This window comes from Oncorhynchus gorbuscha, unplaced genomic scaffold (assembly GCF_021184085.1).
Source record: "Oncorhynchus gorbuscha isolate QuinsamMale2020 ecotype Even-year unplaced genomic scaffold, OgorEven_v1.0 Un_scaffold_781, whole genome shotgun sequence".
In the NCBI taxonomy this organism is placed as follows: domain Eukaryota; kingdom Metazoa; phylum Chordata; class Actinopteri; order Salmoniformes; family Salmonidae; genus Oncorhynchus; species Oncorhynchus gorbuscha.
Window position 1 is genome coordinate 167,501 of NW_025745810.1, and position 18,624 is coordinate 186,124.

General features: G+C 44.0%; 1 pseudogene; it reads left to right on the top strand.

Annotated features, from left to right (window-relative positions):
* Positions 1–17,938, top strand: part of LOC124020245 — a 155,872-nt pseudogene extending 137,934 nt beyond the window's left edge.
* Positions 17,939–18,624: the final 686 nt, after the last annotated feature.

Here is an 18,624-nt window from a genome sequence, read left to right on the forward strand (position 1 = left end):
ATGGATGTGTTATGTAACTGTTGTGCTGTGCGTGTGTGTGTGTGTTTATACAGAAAGTGTGTATATTATTGTGTGTGTATATATCCTATATGTGTGAAGAACGCTTTAGTATTTTATAAAAGAGGACTGTATGTGTGCGTGTGCGTGTGCGTGCGTGCGTGCGTGCGTGTGTGTGTGTGTGTGTGAACTGTGCTATACTAAGAATGGGATAGATTGTGGTGGGTGCCTATGTGTTTTATAATTGTAATGGTCTCCACCATATGCTAAGCTTAACACCTCTAGCCTCCACATCAGACTGTCATTAACACCATGTATCACCACTAGTCTCCACACCAGACTGTCATTAACACCATGTATGACCACTAGTCTCCTCACCAGACTGTCATTAACACCATGTATCACCACTAGTCTCCTCACCAGACTGTCATTACCACACTCCCATTAACACCATGTATCACCGCTAGTCTCCTCACCAGACTGTCATTACCACACTCCCATAAACACCATGTATCACCACTAGTCTCCACACCAGACTGTCATTATCACACTCCCATTAACACCATGTATCACCGCTAGTCTCCTCACCAGACTGTCATTAACACCATGTTTTACCGCTAGTCTCCTCACCAGACTGTCATTATCACACTCTCATTAACACCATGTATCACCACTAGTCTCCAGACCAGACTGTCATTACCACACTCCCATTAACACCATGTATCACCACTAGTCTCCACACCAGACTGTCATTAACACCATGTATCACCACTAGTCTCCACACCAGACTGTCATTACCACACTCCCATTAACACCATGTATCACCACTAGTCTCCACACCAGACTGTCATTACCACCATGTTTTACAGCTAGCCTCCACACCAGACTGTCATTACCACCATGTTTTACAGCTAGCCTCCACACCAGACTGTCATTACCACCATGTTTTACAGATAGCCTCCACACCAGACTGTCATTACCACCATGTTTTACAGCTAGCCTCCATACCAGACTGTCATTACCACCATGTTTTACAGCTAGCTTCCACACCAGACTGTCATTACCACCATGTTTTACAACTAGCCTCCACACCAGACTGTCATTTCCACCATGTTTTACAGCTAGCCTCCACACCAGACTGTCATTACCACCATGTTTTACAGCTAGCCTCCACACCAGACTGTCATTACCACCATGTTTTACAGCTAGCCTCCACACCAGACTGTCATTACCACCATGTATCACCGCTAGCCTCCACACCAGACTGTCATTACCACCATGTATCACCACTAGCCTCCACACCAGACTGTCATTACCACCATGTTTTACAGCTAGCCTCCACACCAGACTGTCATCACCACCATGTTTTACAGCTAGCCTCCACACCAGACTGTCATTACCACACTCCCATTAACACCATGTTTTACAGCTAGCCTCCACACCAGACTGTCATTACCACCATGTTTTACAGCTAGCCTCCACACCAGACTGTCATTACCACCATGTTTTACATCTAGCCTCCACACCAGACTGTCATTTCCACCATGTTTTACAGCTAGCCTCCACACCAGACTGTCATTACCACCATGTTTTACAGCTAGCCTCCACACCAGACTGTCATTAGCACCATGTTTTACAGCTAGCCTCCACACCAGACTGTCATTAGCACCATGTTTTACAGCTAGCCTCCACACCAGACTGTCATTACCACCATGTTTTACAGCTAGCCTCCACACCAGACTGTCATCACCACCATGTTTTACAGCTAGCCTCCACACCAGACTGTCATCACCAGACTGTTTTGATCTTCATAGTCTTGGTGATTTTGGAACTTGTTTAGCAAGCAGGGGTCTCACGTATAACAATCTCCTCCAGCCTCTTCCCTCACCCCCCTTCTCTCTCTTCCCCCTTCCTCTCTCCTCTCTCTACCTCTCTCTACCCTCTCTCCTTTATATGTGAGGGCATGAAATGTGAAGGATTTGTGTACTGTATGATATTAACCCAAATAAAGAGGATTTTAATATCTAATTTCTCCTCCTCTTTATTCTTCTCTGTCAGTAACCCTGATAAGGGTCTCCAGTTCCTGATCTCACGAGGTTTCATCCCGGACACGCCCATAGGTGTGGCTCACTTCCTGCTTCAGAGGAAGGGCCTGAGCAGGCAGATGATTGGAGAGTTCCTGGGAAACAGCAAGAAGCCCTTCAACAGAGACGTCCTAGAGTGAGTAACTGGTAGTCTCCTTCTTAATAATAGTACTGGACTGAAGAGCATTGTCTAGGTACAGTAGGCTCATTACGACCCCCCCCATTGTCTAGGTACAGTAGGCTCATTACGACCCCCCCCCAAGATAAACCCTATTGGAGCAGTGGTTAGTGAGTGGAGACCTCCCCCAAGATGAACCCTATTGGACCAGTGGTTAGTGAGTGGAGACCTCCCCCAAGATGAACCCTATTGGAGCAGTGGTTAGTGAATGGAGACCTCCCCCAAGATAAACCCTATTGGAGCAGTGGTTAGTGAATGGAGACCTCCCCCCAAGATAAACCCTATTGGAGCAGTGGTTTGAGTGGAGACCTCCCCCAAGATAAACCCTATTGGACCAGTGGTTAGTGAGTGGAGACCTCCCCCAAGATGAACCCTATTGGAGCAGTGGTTAGTGAGTGGAGACCTCCCCCCCAAGATGAACCCTATTGGACCAGTGGTCATCATTCCCATGGTGAATGGCTAGGTTTGCTATGCTATGAAACCACACACTATTACAGAGACTCTGATATTACCGGCCGCAATTTATACGGTGAAACATGTGTGGCCCAAAAAACTCACATCAATACCTTTGTCAGATAGCGCTGTCAAACAAATAATTGATGCTATTGCTAGCAATCAAGAGCAAACAGACTGAACCACTCAAAAACTCCCCAGCTTATGCTCTTCAAATGGATTTTAGCTGTGAGGCCCCGACTTTTGTTCACTATACATGTCGGGGGGCACAGGGGATGTTCAATGTGCTGCGTGGATATTTTGACGAAAAACTGATTCCATGTGATCTACTGGTGGGCTTTTGCACAGATGGGGCTCTATCTATGGTGGGACGGCAGGCAGGCCTCTGCACTCTAGTTGTGTCTAGTTGTGTCTCCCTCTCTAGGAATGTGTCTCCCTCTGCCATATGGACGTATTGTATGATACACCGAGAACAACTGGCAGCAAAAGAGCTGAGCACAGAACTCAGAGATATATTGCAGCAGTTCACTTCAATTGGAAGATATACTGAACCAAAATATAAACGCAACATGCAACAATTTCACAGATTTGACTGAGTTACAGTTTATATAAGGAAATCAGTCAATTGAAATATATGAATTAGGCCCTAATCTATGGATTTCATATGACCAGGCAGGGGCGCAGGCATGGTGGACCCAATGGGGAGCCAAAGCCCAGCCAATAAGAATGATTTTTCTCCACAAAAGGACTTCATTACAGACAGAAATTATAGGGACGTAAACACATTTATACACAGCATTTGAGAGAAATAAGCTTTTTGTGCATATGAAACATGGGACCATCACTTTACATGTTAACTTTATATTTTTGTTCAGTGTACATCAAACCACATCACTGGGCGCACACTTGTTCGCAAAACTATGTGGAGATATGGGGATCAGAGAATAGCTATGTTCTATTTCACACAGAGGCTTGATGGTTATCGAGGGGGAGAGTTGGAAATATGTTTTGCATTGAGAGAGGACTTGACTTTCTGTGTAATGAAAATAATAAATGTGTCTCCCTGCCAATGTAACAGACATACAGTATTTGGGAACCTGAACCAATGGAACAGAAGCATATAGAGGAAATACAAAACATTGTACAGATGAGTGACTGAATCAGTGTCACGCCCTGACCATAGAGAGCTGTTTACTCTCTATGTTGGTTGGGTCGGGGTGTGATGTAGGGTGGGTTATCTAGGGGAATTGTATATCTATGTTGGCCTGATATGGTTCTCAATCATAGGCAGCTGTTTATCGTTGTCTCTGATTGGGGATCATATTTAGGTAGCCATTTTCCCGTTGTGCTTTGTGGGATCTTGTCTAGGTAGAGTTGCCTGTGAGCACTACTCTGAACGTCACGTTTAGTTTGTTTGCTTTATTGTCTTTGTTATTTGAGTTTTCTCTTCCTAAAAAAAGGATTGAAACATACCACGCTGCATTTTGGTCCACCCCTTATGACGATCGTGACAATCAGTGGATTTAGAGGAAAGAATTATTATTGGAGAGAGAGCATTTCAAAAGCGAACCATTCCCACTTCCCTCAGCTGTGCATGTTTCTAACAGAACACAGCATCAGTAAGTGTCCCACACCAACCAATGCTTGGAAGAGCACTTTGGGACATCGTTCCCAATCCTTTTGACTGTGATCCTGGCTCAGTTGACATGCCAGTAAGTGAAATCGAACAGCTGATCGAGCTGTAATGTGACTGAATGCTACAGACAACGTATTCACAGATCACTACAGAGGAGTTCTGGTTCCTGGCTCAATGGGAACACCCTGCTGTCTGCCTCAGGGCATTACAACTCAATGTACCCTTCGCCAGCTCATATCTGTGTGAAGCTGGATTCAGTGCTTTTGTCTGCATTCAAACCAAATATCGATCCAGGTTGGATGTGACAGCAGAGATGAGGTGTGCTCTGTCGACCACGCCTCCTGACTTTGAGAAGCTCCGATGCAACATACATTAAGCCAGACCCATCTCATTAGTGTTGGTGAGATAAGAGACATTATGTCAGACTAATTTGACTGTCATAGACCCACATTAAATGCAAGTGATGGTGAGTTGGGAAGACAATCAGAAATACTGTTGGCATGTTTTTCAGTTGACTGCCAAAGCCGCAAATAAGAAAGTAAACATTGGCTGCTAATAAAACATTTTGGTCGTGAGAGTTTTGAGATATAAAACATGGGGTGTTACACTGTCCCTGTTTGCAGTTGACTACACAGTGTCGTGTCTTTGGCTATGCCGGATTATGTGATATGACATGCTATTCTATAAAATAATTTCTCTGTAATTAATATCACCTGATTGAGCTAATAATGTAAATGTAAATAACTAGAGAGTCGGGCACCACAAAATAATATTTATAGAGCTGTTATCTTCCGAATAAACTCGTAAAGACCTACTAGTATTTTACATCCATAGCAGTCAACATTAATCTTCATCTTACTCCAGTCTCATCTGAAAGTTGTAAATTCTTGCAAGAACCCTGGCTAACAATTTGAATCAGCAATATAAATTAGGTATTTAGTAAATAAATACTTAAACCCAACTAATCACACTGAATTCACATACACACAATTAATTATAACTTAAAACGTTCCTAGCGGGCGGAACAGGTATGACAACTTGTTACACAAAGGAAAAGGGCCTGGGTTGAGTGAAAGAGCGGGACTGAGGAACAAAGGGAAAAAGCTGTGCTATTGTAAATACAGTATCTTATGCACTCTAAATTACCGCCCATTTGGAAAAGGAAAATGCAATAAATATTTACTCTGAGCTGCTCTTCAGTAGGTTGGTGGTAGATGGAAGGCCGTGTTGCCAAACCGAGTCCTTTGAAGAATGTCTCTGGTTGTCAATTGGATGCGTTGTAGTAACGCTGATGTGTGATAGATGGGATACTGTCTGTTCCTTCCGAACCTGCGTTTGCAGCTGCGGTCGCTAACTCAACAGCTAGGAGGTATCACTTCTGTAGTGAATAAGAGTTCAAAAGTTCATACCATTCGCAACCAAAGCTCATGCTGATGTTGGCTTCGTTCTGTAGTTATTATCTGAACCATTCTGACATAGGACCGTCACCCTCATATCCTCGGAACAGGAAGTTATGTTGTCGTCAAGGGCTTATATAGGAAGGGAGAGGAGGGTGTGTTTGAAAAGTTGTATAGCCCTTGTCCCTTCACAGGGGAGGGCCACTGATTGAGCAGACCTATCTTATGAAAACTAAAATCACATATCATCCCATCACAAATAATTTCATATTCAAATATTTAAATTGAACAACAATTCCATGTGAATCCAATAACTCTGATGTGTAGACTTTCCACTGTAGAGTTTATGTCATCGTATCATTGATGAGTTTATGTCATCGTATCATTGATGACAACCGAACTGACATCATATTCATTAAGTACCACCGCATATGTTCAATTGTTTGGATTACCAGAATATAGTTAATTTCCCCCCACCTCCTGATGTTCCCAGAATCTCTATGTTAACCAAGGGTTTTGCAAATGTAACCTCAGTAGGGTAGAGAGAGGAAAAGGGGGGAAGAGGTATTTATGACTGTCATAAACCAACCCCTCAGGCCAACGTCATGACAACAGGTATTGTAACAGTCATAGTGAGAGAGGTTAACACATAGACAGTTGACTACACTGGTATTGTAACAGTCATAGTGAGAGAGGTTAGCATATAGACAGTTGACTACACTGGTATTGTAACAGTCATAGTGAGAGAGGTTAGCATATAGACAGTTGACTACACTGGTATTGTAACAGTCATAGTGAGAGAGGTTAACACATAGACAGTTGACTACACTGGTATTGTAACAGTCATAGTGAGAGAGGTTAGCATATAGACAGTTGACTACACTGGTAGACAGTTGACTACACTGGTATTGTAACAGTCATAGTGAGAGAGGTTAGCATATAGACAGTTGACTACACTGGTATTGTAACAGTCATAGTGAGAGAGGTTAGCATATAGACAGTTGACTACACTGGTATTGTAACAGTCATAGTGAGAGAGGTTAGCATATAGACAGTTGACTACACTGGTATTGTAACAGTCATAGTGAGAGAGGTTAGCATATAGACAGTTGACTACACTGGTATTGTAACAGTCATAGTGAGAGAGGTTAGCATATAGACAGTTGACTACACTGGTATTGTAACAGTCATAGTGAGAGAGGTTAACATATAGACAGTTGACTACACTGGTATTTTAACAGTCATAGTGAGAGAGGTTAGCATATAGACAGTTGACTACACTGGTATTGTAACAGTCATAGTGAGAGATGTTAGCATATAGACAGTTGACTACACTGGTATTTTAACAGTCATAGTGAGAGAGGTTAGCATATAGACAGTTGACTACACTGGTATTGTAACAGTCATAGTGAGAGAGGTTAGCATATAGACAGTTGACTACACTGGTATTTTAACAGTCATAGTATTGTAACAGAGAGAGGTTAGCATATAGACAGTTGACTACACTGGTATTGTAACAGTCATAGTGAGAGAGGTTAACACAGACAAAGGGAGTATTAACAATATGACCATAGCCTCGAGACAATCTGACAATCCTCCTGAGCTGTCATGTGATGTTCTGCTATAATTCTCCTGGATGCCTTTCACTCATATGACTGTGTGGGAGAAAAGAGGATGCTAGCGCCACTCTGTCTGTCTGTGTGTCTGTCTGTCTGTGTGTGTGTGTCTATGTGTGTGTGTTTCTCAGTGTCTGTGACGCTGCTAGCTCAATCTTTTAATTAAATCTACACCAACAGCCAAGCTCAAATATACCCAGTCTCAACCCTGAAGTGATGCGTTATAATTTAGGGGTGTGTATATGTGTATATATGTGTGAGTCTGTCTGCCTGCCTGCTTGCCTGCCTGCCTGCTTGTCTGTTGGTTCTGTGTGCATGTCTGTGTGAGTGATACTTTTCACAGTAAAGGCATCATATAAAAACAGCAACAAACAGTATAATGGTAGCCTACAAAGACCACCCCAAGGCCAGTCAGAGATAGTGGATACTGACAGATATGGGACAATCTACAAATGCGGTAGCTTTTGGGCAGGGCATTTTAGAAAAACTCTAATTCATTTCTCCAATGTTTCATTAAGAGTGCAGATTACAGTGACAGATGAAGTTCTTAACAGCTGATCATTGGGCGACTGCTCTTAGTGCTGTGACAGGCTACATTCTATTGTGAAACTCCATCACAGTTCCAACTTAGATAAAGAACCCTATTGTACCAGGAGAAGCTGATGCTGCATGCATTCTATCACACACACACACACACACACAGAGCCATTCTAAGATGAGGACCCAAAGCAGTTCAAAGCCTTTTGTTTCTTAGGAGGACACACGCACACACACACACACACACACACACACACACACACACACACACACACACACACACACACACACACACACACACACACACACACACACACACACACACACACACACACACACACACACACACACACACACACACACATCTCATTACATGAGTCCCGAAATCTCTCTGAAATGCAGCTCTATTTCTCTCTTTGTCTCTGTTCCTTTATTCATTGGTCTTTCTCTCTGCAAGCATGCAGCCTGCCTTTCTCCTTTAACCTCAATCATTATCCACCCCCTCTCTATCTTTCTTTCTCTTTCCCTCTCTCTCTCTCTCTATCTTTCTTTCTCTTTCCCTCTCTCTCTATCTTTCTTTCTCTTTCTCTCTCTATCTTTCTCTCTCTTTCCCTCTCTCTCTATCTTTCTTTCTCTTTCCCTCTCTCTCTATCTTTCTTTCTCTTTCCCTCTCTCTCTCTCTCTCTATCTTTCTTTCTCTTTCCCTCTCTCTCTATCTTTCTTTCTCTTTCCCTCTCTCTCTATCTTTCTTTCTCTTTCCCTCTCTATCTTTCTTTCTCTTTCTCTCTCTCTCTCTCTCTCTTTCTTTCTCTTTCTCTCTCTCTCTATCTTTCTTTCTCTCTCTCTCTTTCTTTTTCTTTCCCTCTCTCTCTCTTTCTTTCTCTTTCCCTCTCTCTCTATCTTTCTTTCTCTTTCTCTCTCTCTCTATCTTTCTTTCTCTTTCTCTCTCTCTCTATCTTTATTTCTCTTTCCCTCTCTATCTTTCTTTCTCTTTCCCTCTCTCTCTTTCTTTCTTTCTCTTTCCCTCTCCCTCTATCTTGTTTCCCTCTTTCTCTCCCTGTCTCTCTTTAAAGTCAACATGTTCTATTTTGTCAAAGTGTTGACCTGATCCTCAAACCACTGAACAATGTGTTATCTAAGGGTACGACCCCACTAGTCCAGGACCCTTAACTCCTCTAAGGGTACGACCCCACTAGTCCAGGACCCTTAACTCCTCTAAGGGTACTAAGGGTACGACCCACTAGTCCAGGACCCTTAACTCCTCTAAGGGTACGACCCCACTAGTCCAGGACCCTTAACTCCTCTAAGGGTACGACCCCACTAGTCCAGGACCCTTAACTCCTCTAAGGGTACGACCCCACTAGTCCAGGACCCTTAACTCCTCTAAGGGTACGACCCCACTAGTCCAGGACCCTTAACTCCTCCCTTAACTCCTCTAAGGGTACGACCCCACTAGTCCAGGACCCTTAACTCCTCTAAGGGTACGACCCCACTAGTCCAGGACCCTACACTCTCCATTAACATTTGAAGTACACCAGTAGGATATACAGTACTCATTCCAAGGTTTTTATTTATTTTTACTATTTTCTACAGTGAAGACATCAACACTAGGAAATAACACATATGGAATGATGTAGTAACCAATCAAGTGTTAAACCAATCAAAATATATTTTACATTTGAGATTCTGCAAAGTAGCCTCCCTTTGCCTTGATGACAGCTTTGCACACTCTTGGCATTCTCTCATGTAGTCAAGGGAGAGTAATGGGGATCAGGTTTTAATGTGAAAATCAGTCATGGGGATAACATGGGTATGTCTGGGGTGGGGGTTGTGTGTGCGTGTGTGTGTGCGTGTGTGTGTGTTTGTCTCTGTGTGTGTCTGTGTGTGTGTGTGTCAGAGAGAAACAGAGAGAAACAGAGAGAGAATGTGTGCACCTTCATGGGTACATGTGTGGGTGTGAGCAGGAGTGAGTGTGTGTATGTGAGCTTTCACACGTGTCCTCCACCCTTTCACCCCCACGCACACACACACACACACTCACACAGACACACACAGAGACAAACACACACACACACACATAGAAAGACACACAAAGACACACAAAGACACACACACACACACACACACACACACACACACACACACACACACACACACACACACACACACACACACACACACACACACACACACACACACACACACACACACACACACAAATACACACACACAAAGACACAAACACACACACAGATAGACACAGACAGGGACACACACACACTCACACCAGTCTACCCCGCAACCTGTTTATAGCAGAGAAATGAACTCTACTTTCTGCCTGTCATCTCCTAATCAGGTGGAAGAGAACACGCCTGGCTCTGTCTTGCAGGGAGCCAATCAATATATGTGTTTGGTCTGTGGAAGTGTTCTGCAACCCCTGATGCTTTGTAAACACTTCACTACATGTGGCAGGTAATTTCTCCTGACAAATATGCTAATCAAGGGAGGTCATCAAAATGTGTGTGTTTGTTTGTGTGTGTGCGTGTGTTTGTATGTGTGTGTGTGTGTGTGCGTGAGTGTGTGTTTGTGTGTGTGTGTGAGTGTGTGTGAGTGTTTGTGTGTGTGAGTGCGTGCGTGCGTGTGTGAGTGTGTGTGAGTGTTTGTGATTGTTTGTGTGTGTGTGTGAGTGCGTGCGTGTGTGAGTGTGTGTGAGTGTTTGTGAGTGTTTGTGTGTGTGAGTGCGTGCGTGCGTGCGTGCGTGTGTGAGTGTGTGTGTGTGTATGTTCCCGCTAAGATATTCAATATTCTGCTACAGACCACTAGACCACACAGGGTTAATCGAGGACTAAATCTACAATATCTTCAGTTGCCCTGAAGTCTGTGTTAACTGTGTTAACTAACCTCCAGACAAGCTTCAATGCCATACAACTCTCCTTCCGTGGCCTCCAACTGCTCTTAAACGCAGGGGAAACTAAATGCATGCTATTCAACCTATCGCTGCCCGCACCTGCCCGTCCAGCATCACTACTCTGGACGGTTCTGACTTAGTAAACGTGGACAACTACAAATACCTAGGTGTCTGGCTAGACTGTAAACTCTCCTTCCAGACTCACATTAAGCATCTCCAATCCAAAATTTAATCTAGAATTGGCTTCCTATTTCGCAACAAAGCATCCTTCACTCATGCTGCCAAACATACCCTCGTAAAACGGACCATCCTACCGATCTTCGACTTTGGCAATGTCATCTATAAAATAGCCTCCAACACTCTACTCAACAAACTGGATGCAGTCTATCACAGTGCCATCTGTTTTGTCACCAAGGCCCCATATACTACCCACCACTACGACCTGTATGATCTCGTTGGCTGGCCCTCGCTTCATACTCGTCGCCAAACCCACTGGCTCCAGGTCATCTACAAGTCTCTGCTTGGTAAAGCCCCACCTTATCTCAGCTCACTGGTCACCATAGCAGCACCCACTCATAGCACACGCTCCAGCAGGTATATCTCACTGGTCATCCCCAAAGCCAATTCCTCCTTTGGTCGTCTTTCCTTCCAGTTCTCTGCTGCCAATGACTGGAACGAACTGCAAACATCTCTGAAGTTGGAGACTCTTAACTCCCTCACTAGCTTTAAGCACCAGCTGTCAGAGCAGCTCACAGATCACTGCACCTGTACATAGCCCATCTGTAAACAGCCCATCTATCTACCTACATCATCCCCATAGAGTATTTATTTATTTATCTTGCTCCTTTGCACCCCAGTATCTCTACTTGCACATTCATCTTCTGCACATCTACCATTCCAGTGTTTAATTGCTATATTGTAATTACTTCGCCACCATGGCCTATTCATTTCCTTATCTTACCTCATTTGCACTCACTGTATATAGACTTTTGTTTTCTTTTGTTCTACTGTATTATTGACTGTATGTTTGTTTATTCCATGTGTAACTCTGTTTTGTTGTATGTGTCAAAATGCTACGCTTTATCTTGGCCAGGTCGCAGTTGCAAATGAGAACTTATTCTCAACTAGCCTACCTGGTTAAATAAAGGTAAAATTTAAAAATTAAAAGTCACTGTCATTGTCCTAGCCCAATTACACTGTAAATACGATGCAATAGGTTATCAAGATAATGTCACGATCACTTACAATTACATGGTTTGACATTGTCTCTCCCAACTTGATAGAACTCATTCTAATACAATCAAATTAGACTATTATCAGATGAGATTTCAAGACAATCATCCTTGGATTCCATCACTCTAGGAAACATGTTCATCCTACCTGAGGAAGTGTCACCCTCAACACACAGTCATCCAACTCTTCAACAAATCCAGGTCACCTTCTCGCTCACTTTGGCGGCCATTGCTTACACAAATCACTAATTCCCATGCATTTATTCTGACTGGCTTGCAAATCTCTTTTATTTAAGCTGATTTAATTTCCTCTGACTAAGCTAGCCCGTCCATTAATGGCTGGATGTTCTGCTCCGAGGGTTTGTGTCCCTGTGCTGGGGGAGCGGTGATAGCAGTGTAGCCGAGGCTAGTTGGGCCCTCTCCCTGCTGTCCTTGCACCCATGCATGGATAATACCTGGGTGAAACTGACCCTGAAGTAGACATAGTGAAAGTTGTGGAAGTTGTTCCCCATAGTTCTGAGTCATTTCTGGGTTCACCTCCCCACGACCGCAGGGGCGGCGCAGGGAAAGTGGAAGTGGCGTCTGATGTGAATTCAAACTGGGGTTACAGATTCCTGTAGCAGTAACATCTCTCTCTCTCTCTCTCTCTCTCTCTCTCTCTCTCTCTCTCTCTCTCTCTCTCTCTCTCTCCCTCTGTCTCGCCCTATTTCTCTATATCTCACTCCCTTTCTCTACCCTCCTCCTTCCCTCTCTCTTAATGTCTCCCTCTCTCTGTCTCCCTCTCTCTCTCTCGATCTCTCTCTCTCTCTCTCTCTCTCTCTCTCCCTCTCTCTCCCTCTCTCCCTCTCTCTCTCCCTCTCTCCCTCTCTCTCCCTCTCTCTCTCTCCCTCTCTCTCTCCATCTCTTTTCCTTCCTCTCCCTCTCCCTCTCCCTCCTTCTCCTCCCTCCTTGTCTTTCTTTCCTGCAGTTGTGTGGTGGATGAGATGGATTTCTCAGGGATGGAGCTGGATGAGGCTCTGAGGAAGTTCCAGGCTCACATCAGAGTCCAGGGAGAGGCCCAGAAGGTGGAGAGACTGATCGAGGCCTTCAGGTGAGCTCCATTATTAAGTCAGTCTGTCTGTCCATCAGTTAGTCAGTCAATCAATGAATCAATCAATCATCGTGTGTGTGTGTGTGTGTGTGTGTGTGTGTGTGTGTGTGTGTGTGTGTGTGTGTGTGTGTGTGTGTGTGTGTGTGTGTGTGTGTGTGTGTGTGTGTGTGTGTGTGTGTGTGTGTGTGTGTGTGTGTGTGTGTGTGTGTGTGTGTGTGTGTGTGTGTGTGTGTGTGTGTGTGTGTGTGTTATATTGCTTTGTGAATAATCCCAGGAAGAGTAGCCTTGATGTAGTAATGTGTATGTTAATAAACTCAACTCTAAACTCAACTCATCCTGGACGGGTGTTGGTTTAAGGATGACACTTAAAAACAATTCACATCCAGTAGGATGTCAGGCAGTTGTGATTAGATGAGGTCACTACTGGGACAAACAGAGAGACCTTTGTCTCAGGTATAGAAGGCCTAAAAGGCTGCAACGTTCAAGAGAGTTAAGCTCAACATCAGGCGAAGGCACAGCCCTGTAGTGTCTTTGCCCTGTTGTTGTCCATGGGTGGGCAGGACATTGCCAATAGCACTAAGGTCCATGTGTGTCTGAGCCTAAAACACAGCGCTAGGAGTTTTTTTCAGTTCACGTCTCACTTCACCAGTCAACCTAAATCCCATCCAAACTTTCCAGTTTCTACCTAGCCTGGTTATCCAGCCTGAGTGCTGCACACAGCAGTGTTTCACTGCATTCAGACTGGTTAAATCGGGCTAGTTTAAATCCTCTCTCCATTTAGATGGTTGACCCAGCCTTCCGCTTGGCTAGGTGCTCTGAAACAACAGGCAATCTCAACAGACAGGATCAGTACAACTTCCTGGTTTACGAGTCTTAACGGGTATCCCATTTATGCCACAGCAGCGTTGCTCTGCGCTAACCGGTGTCCTTGAATAACCACTCCATTTACCATATGACCAGCTGTCACAGTTGTCAAGGTGCGTTGCCAACGAGAGTGTTGTTGTCCTTGTGAGCGGGCATGGAGACTGACGGATGGCATTTTGTTTTGGGTACGATTGGCGCAGAGTGCGTGCTGCACAGAGAGGGGCGAAATAAAGAGCGAGGGAAGGAAGGAAGGAGGAGAGGTTTATAAATATCCACTGTTGCATAAACACATCTCTCTGGTCTCCGCCTGCCTCCCCTGCTCCTCCAAACAGAGATGGAGAGAGTGAGGAATAGAAAAAGAGAGAGGGGGAGAAAAGGATAGAGAACGAGAGGCAAGAGTCTGAGACAGAGAGAAAGATGACGGGAGGGAGGGAGACAGACTTCAAAGAGAGTGAGGGGATAGCGAGAGGCTTAAAGAATGAACGAGAGAGACGGATAGAGGTAAAGGATGACTGTAAACAGAAGGAAAGGCAGGTGGCAGGGAAATGAGAGCGAGAGGGAGGAAAGGGGGGGAGAGAATGTGTGAAGAAACACAAGTCAGGAGAAAATAAACACCTGGCAGCTTCTGTAGCTTGGTGTGTGTCAGCTAATAATGAACCCAACACACTGGCAGTTTCTGAGGCCAGAGAGAGAGAGAGAGACACACACACACACACATGAGATTCCCTTCACTGAAATAGAGTAAGGGGAGGGAATATAGGGTTTCTCTTTCTAGGGCTATCTGCTATTTCACTCTTTCTGGTAGAATAGTAAAGAGAAATGTATAGAACTGAGACTTTATTATTAAGAAGAAAAAGCTATTGATTGGCTGCAAAACCTTCCTTAAAGTCTAAGCCCAGTCTCGATGGTACAACTGCAAACCATAGAGTATATGGCTTAAGATAAGGTATTTTTCAGGTAAAAAGTCTAGTCTCCATTAGATGATGCAGAATCAGTGGGGATGAACCCCCAAATGGCAACTCTATTCCTACATAGCTAGTCCACTACCTGTGTGTATTCCTAGCCCACTGAGACGTAGATTCCAATCATGCAGCTCAGTGGTCACATGACTCCGGAGGAAGGCCGGGCCAGCCTACCTGGAAACCATAACCAGAATTAATATGGAATTACACTTTACGCTCCAGTAGAGGCCCTATGGGGTCTCACACACACACACCCGTTGAAATAATAGATTGATTCATTAACAAAGGAAGCTCCCCTGTGGAATCTCACGCAATACTACAGTAAATAAATGTATTCCATAAAAGATTTGAATTGGTTGCCAATGCAGAGGAGAGCATAGCGTGACAATATGGTAGTGTCCTGAATAGCACCCTGTTCCCTATTTAGTGCGCAAATTTTGACCAGGGCCCTCAAAGTAGGGCCCCTATGTTAGGAATAGTGTTCCATTTGGTATGCACGGTATGATGAATACAGTACACCATTATCACTGAGAGAGTATGTCTGCATTGTGACACACTGTAGCTTGCAGTGCAGTCGCCCCACTGGGCACAGACCTCAGTTCAACTTCTAGTTTGGATTTACATTTGATTGAGTTGTCAACTAAAGTGAATTAAACAGGAAATCAACAAAACATGTCATCCTGTCATTGGATTTAGGTTCAAAGTTTGATGAAAAAAAGACAAGGACTTTTTGCAAATACAATCCGTTTTGTTGATTCAACGTCATCTCACATCAAATTTTATTCTGGTTGAAATTATGTGGAAACAACATTGATTCAACCAGTTTTTGCCCATAATGTCATGTAAATGGTAGTCTGGAGAGCTCTGGTTTTCACTGTAGAGGATTCTAAATCAACCTCTTTACTCTATGGACATAGGCTGCTATCTGTTCTAACATGGACAGGCCCTTATGTTTCATCCTCTTACAACGCCCCCAAGCAGATAGAATGGCTGTCCTAGCATACACACACACACACACACACACACACACACACACACACACACACACACACACACACACACACACACACACACACACACACACACACACACACACACACACACACACACACACACACACACACACACACACACTCAGGTGTCTCTGCCAGTTAGATTGACGAGGGTTGTTTGGTGCGTGGAGCTGCTAGGCCAGCTGTATTTCGCTCTCCTGCCATGCCTCCTCTCAGATCTCAGGGTGTTCTCTGGGACCTCCATCAGCCATGTGTCATCTTTACTGCAGAGGTGCCCAGGCAGGGATATTTCTGCTGTCTAACCCACAGTGCACAGCGTAAATACACTACTGTACTAGTTATGTAGCACTTTGTGACAACTGCTGACAAAACAGGCCTTTTAAAATACATTTTATTAATTGATTTGACTACTGTCGTTCTGTCTGTCTTTCTGTCTGATGGTTGGCCAGGTTCTTTGTGGTAGCTAGGGACATCTTATCTGTATATTCTAGAGAGTAGGGACTTCATCTTATCTGTATATTCTAGAGAGTAGGGACTTCATCTTATCTGTATATTCTAGGGAGTAGGGACTTCATCTTATCTGTATATTCTAGGGAGTAGGGACTTCATCTTATCTGTATATTCTAGGGAGTAGGGACTTCATCTTATCTGTATATTCTAGGGAGTAGGGACTTCATCTTATCTGTATATTCTAGGGAGTAGGGACTTCATCTTATCTGTATATTCTAGGGAGTAGGGACTTCATCTTATCTGTATATTCTAGGGAGTAGGGACTTCATCTTATCTGTATATTCTAGGGAGTAGGGACTTCATCTTATCTGTATATTCTAGGGAGTAGGGACTTCATCTTATCTGTATATTCTAGGGAGTAGGGACTTCATCTTATCTGTATATTCTAGGGAGTAGGGACTTCATCTTATCTGTATATTCTAGGGAGTAGGGACTTCATCTTATCTGTATATTCTAGGGAGTAGGGACTTCATCTTATCTGTATATTCTAGGGAGTAGGGACTTCATCCTATCTGTATATTCTAGGGAGTAGGGACTTCATCTTATCTGTATATTCTAGAGAGTAGGGACTTCATCTTATCTGTATATTCTAGGGAGTAGGGACTTCATCTTATCTGTATATTCTAGAGAGTAGGGACTTCATCTTATCTGTATATTCTAGGGAGTAGGGACTTCATCTTATCTGTATATTCTAGGGAGTAGGGACTTCATCTTATCTTTATATTCTAGGGAGTAGGGACTTCATCTTATCTGTATATTCTAGGGAGTAGGGACTTCATCTTATCTTTATATTCTAGGGAGTAGGGACTTCATCTTATCTGTATATTCTAGGGAGTAGGGACTTCATCTTATCTGTATATTCTAGGGAGTAGGGACTTCATCTTATCTTTATATTCTAGGGAGTAGGGACTTCATCTTATCTGTATATTCTAGGGAGTAGGGACTTCATCTTATCTGTATATTCTAGGGAGTAGGGACTTCATCTTATCTGTATATTCTAGGGAGTAGGGACTTCATCTTATCTGTATATTCTAGGGAGTAGGGACTTCATCATATCTGTATATTCTAGGGAGTAGGGACTTCATCTTATCTGTATATTCTAGGGAGTAGGGACTTCATCCTATCTGTATATTCTAGAGAGTAGGGACTTCATCTTATCTGTATATTCTAGGGAGTAGGGACTTCATCTGTCTCATGGGTTTTACAAATACTAACCCCCTCTCTCCCTCCTGTCCCCCTGTCCCATCTCCTGTCCCCCTGCCCCCCACCCTCTCCAGTCAGCGGTACTGCATGTGTAACCCGGACGTGGTGCAGCAGTTCCACAACCCCGACACCATTTTCATCCTGGCCTTCGCTATCATCCTCCTCAACACAGACATGTACTCACCCAACATCAAGCCTGACCGCAAGATGATGCTGGAGGACTTCATACGCAACCTCCGAGGTGAGGCAATATTTTAGTAGAGTCTGTTGGAGCGGTAGATGAGAAGGAGGGGGAGGATGGGAGTAGGGGAGGGGAACAGGGTAAGTAATAGTTATTTACTACCTACTTTATACTAGTTAGTTAGTTACTAGTTAGTTAGTAGTTAGTTAGTTACCAGTTAGTTTTTTACTAGTTATTTATTTACTAGTTCATTTGTTCATTTGTTACTTGTTAGTTAGTTACTACTAACACCCTATAACACCCTAAGTGCATATAGCATCTACATAGTGTAGCCTTTCACAGAGGCCACTAAATCTTGAATCTACAGTGACAGGATATTCAACCTATCATGTCGTCGCAATGATCTGTCTGCGTTTCAAATATCTGTGTAACAAGAGAAGACGGCTAAAGTCCCAATCCATTTTCCCTAACAGTTAACTTACTCTAATTCAAATCACTGCGTCCCAAATGGCACCCTGTTCTCTACATAATGCACTACCTTTGACCAGGGCCCAAGGCACCCTATTCCCTAACCAGGGCCCAAGGCACCCTATTCCCTAACCAGGGCCCAAGGCACCCTATTCCCTAACCAGGGCCCATGGCACCCTATTCCCTAACCAGGGCCCATGGCACCCTATTCCCTAACCAGGGCCCAAGGCACCCTATTCCCTAACCAGGGCCCATGGCACTCTATTCCCGAACCAGGGCCATGGCACCCTATTCC